This window comes from Uloborus diversus, chromosome 5 (assembly GCF_026930045.1).
Source record: "Uloborus diversus isolate 005 chromosome 5, Udiv.v.3.1, whole genome shotgun sequence".
NCBI classification, from domain to species: domain Eukaryota; kingdom Metazoa; phylum Arthropoda; class Arachnida; order Araneae; family Uloboridae; genus Uloborus; species Uloborus diversus.
Window position 1 is genome coordinate 163,478,446 of NC_072735.1, and position 3,791 is coordinate 163,482,236.

The following is a 3,791-nucleotide window of genomic DNA, read 5'->3' on the forward strand; positions in this document are numbered from 1 at the left end:
ACGTTCAACACGATGTGCTAAACTCTGAATACTCTCATGAGTTTCAAATTTGATATTTTGAAATTCTGAAAGGGACACAGAAGAAGGGGTATGCATTTTGAAAAATGCACGCAATTTGTCACAAGCCTGGTTAAAAGTCATAGACTCCAAGCAACTGGGATTGGTCGCAAAAAAATACAAGGCAGAGCCAGAAAGTTTTGACTTTAAAAACATAAGAGTCGTGGGATCATCCCAACCGTTTAAATTCTGCAAGTCCTTAATTTGTGATATAAAAAATTCAACAGTTTCTGGCTCGCCTGAATATGAGGGAATGGGGAAGTTAAAATTCCTACTCGCCACAGCACCTTGAGGTGACTCATTGGCCATATTCACACCTTGGGGTGGGTCGGTTTGAGTACTATCAGTTGACATGGCAACAAATGTGCCGTCTTTTACTTTAGCACAAAAATCAATGAGCCTCTAATATAATTTTCACTTAATTCACACGGTGCAATCATGAGAAACAAAAATTTTTAAATGCAAATATTGTTGAAAGCACATGCACACATGAGAATAAATGCAACTAATAAAATAAAAAATTGACATCAAATTTTTGAACTAAATTAAAAATATAAAATTAATATATCCCCCCATTAACATCACAGAAATACAAAAAGCCATATGAAAAAAACAACAAAAGTGCATATGCATTCAACTTCAGAAAAAAAAGGCATTCAAGACCTGGTCAAAAACGGCGCCATTTTGTCATGTTGCGCGCGATTAATTTTGTGAAATCATACGAAAACCAAAGAGAAAGCGATTCTAGGCCGTGGAAGTGGAAGCATCGCTGCCGCGCATAACCTCAGACCAACGACTGCCTTGAATGCCCAAGAACAAAAATTTAAAAGAGACTTACCCGGGGGTGGTGTGTTAGTTGACGATAGGAAGCACAAAAATAATTACCATACGTTCTTTATTCAACGTTACTTCAAAGCAGACATGAAGATAGGCACTAGGCGTGGTGATCACCAGAACATTTCACTTAGTATAAAAAAAACAAATGTGAGGAATACAGACTTAAGAGTTCACGAATGGAGCTGGGTTTTGTTGCTAAGTTCGTTAACGATCAAAAAAAGGTAGAGTTCTCGCGGAGGGTGGTGGAATATTTAAATTGAAATGGAAGAAGGACGTACAGTTCGCTATGAATATGGTGGGATGTTATCGAGGGATGGCTTTTGATAAAAAAAATGTCCGTTGCAGGCCGATGTACGTTGAGACGAAAATGGTGCAGGCTGTAATCACCATGGTGACAACGTTGAGCTCGTCACACGCTTAAAAAGGAATCAGGATACTTTCAAGGTAATTGCGGATCCATGCCGTCACCTCATGGTATGTAGATCATCGAAGAAGTAGTTACATTAAGGGGACGATTCAGGTGCACTCTGCGTGCCGCCATCGGACGCCATCATTCAAACAGGTGATGGATCATCAATGCACTCATCTTCAGCTGCGACGAAGTACGGTCTTGATTAATATATTTCAAACATATATGAAAAAATGAAACGTTCACCTCATGTTGAGGTTATTAACGATTTTGCGGCGAGCAACGGCCGTCCCCAGACGCCGTGCACCGATGCTTCATTATCGCCATCTTAGAACAAAAACCGGAGCCGCAGAAAATGCGACCGAGCGGACAGAGAGCAGCAAGTAGAGTGAAGTGGGGTGGAAAAATGAATCGGCAAATGAGCGATCAGATCCGGGTACGCGGTGATGCGCGGGAACCAATGAGTGCGTTTGGCGCCCAAACAACGAAGGGAAGGGGACGCTACGCCATTTTAATGGCCGACAAGAAGATGCAAAAAAATCAGATCGACGCTTGAAAAATTGACAAAAAGCTAAACGATGGGAAAAGTGAATAAGTCATATTTTGATATCGTAAAGTGTGCGAAATTTAACGGGGGAACGCGGGGAAAACGTGGAATGCACAAGAAAATAAAAAAACAACAAAATGGGGGAAGAAAATGATTAAAATGACCGAAAACATGGGAAAAATGTAAATGGGTAAAAAAATGTGATATGCATTATCACATCTCATTACAACAATCTTTTTTTTAATTATAAGTAGTGCAGAAAACGAAAAGGAATAGAGGTAGTGTATCATTTTTTCCCCCCTGGCTTAACAGATTAAGAATATGTAGCAGAAGTAATTTGAGCTCTTTTTGCTTAGGATTTTCAAAGACTTATTTTATTATTTTCAAGGACTCTAGAATAAATAAAATTATTTAACACACTTCATTTGTACTTTCCAGTCTCTGATCTTTTAGTACTTGATTGTAAATTTTTACAGTCCTGTTCTAACTTTGTAAGAAATAGCTATTTTAAATTTAAAAGAAAAAAGAAACCATAGATTTCTCATGACAACAACTTTTCTTCAGTTGCAAGTGGGGCAGAAAACAAAAAGAAATAGAAGTAGTGTGTATTTTTTTCTGTGCTAAACAGATAGCCAATATGCAGAAGAAGTAAGATAAAAGCAATCAATACAAAAAGAATTTCCAAAATACTGCAATCTGGATTGAATAAATAGCAAGATATGAAATATGTGAGTCACAAAAATTTATTTCAAATAATATGTTACAAACCTGAGAACCATGTTTTTTACATTTTTAATACTCCATTCCTCCCCCTCTACCATTTGTTAGAAATTTTAAAATTTAAGGTATGTAGCCACACGTTTCCAAATATTCAAGGTTTTCAAGCACTTAAAAATGAAATTAGTTTTTTCATGCAATTTCCATTTTTTAAAGAACAAATCATGAATTTTTTTTGGGGAGTTAGGGACCTACTTCAAAGCAGTTGTCCTAAGTAATAGCTTGTTTATCTTATAGGAAAATTTGGCCCTGTTTGTAATTCACTCTTACCTGCAGATTTTTGCTTGATTTTTTGTTATTTTTACGAAAATTCATCAGTTTTTACAGAAAGGATTTTTAAGATTTTATCAATCTTTGTTAGATTTTTATAGACATGTATAAAATTTCAGCAAAATTTTCCAAAACTTTTGATGACTCAATTATTTAGATTTCAATAATGACAAGGAATGACTCACTTAGACTTAGATGATTATGACTTACCTTACTTTTTAAACAGTATTTATAAAGTAAGTAAAATTGTACTCTCCCTCTAAGTAAAAAGATTCATAACACTCAGATAACTGAAATTTATTCAGTTTGAGATAGTATTTATTTTCTCTCTCTCTTAAGAAAAAGTTCTAATTTGTTAAAATAACCGTCAATTATTATTAGTGTTGCAGCTTAATGTATAGCTCGTTTAGCCTATATTTTCATTCATATACTTGCTCAAATGGTTTTCAGTCCAAAATAGTAAATTTATACACATTTTCAGCAGCCCAGTGACAGCTGTACTATTTGCATTTAATGTTAATTTTTTTTCCCTTTTCTTTTCTCCTGTTTTTTTTTTTTAAAGATTTTGGAAGATGTGTTGTTACTATATAAAGTCCTCCTAAAACTTGGGGGCATTGCCCCCCCCCCCTATAAATCCACCCATACTCTTCTAAACTATTAAAAAACGAAAAAAAAAATTTTTTTTTAATTTTTGGAAGATGTGTTGTTACTACATAAAGTCCTCCCAAAACTGGGGGGCATTGCCCCCCTCTGCCCCCCCATAAATCCGCCCATGCCTTCAAAACCTCTGTGTTGTGAAGCCCCTTGCACTTGAAACATTTGCAATACTATAAGTCTACCAGAATCAGTTAAATATTTGGTCTACAGTTCATTCTTCGGTTAGGAGAAAAAGTT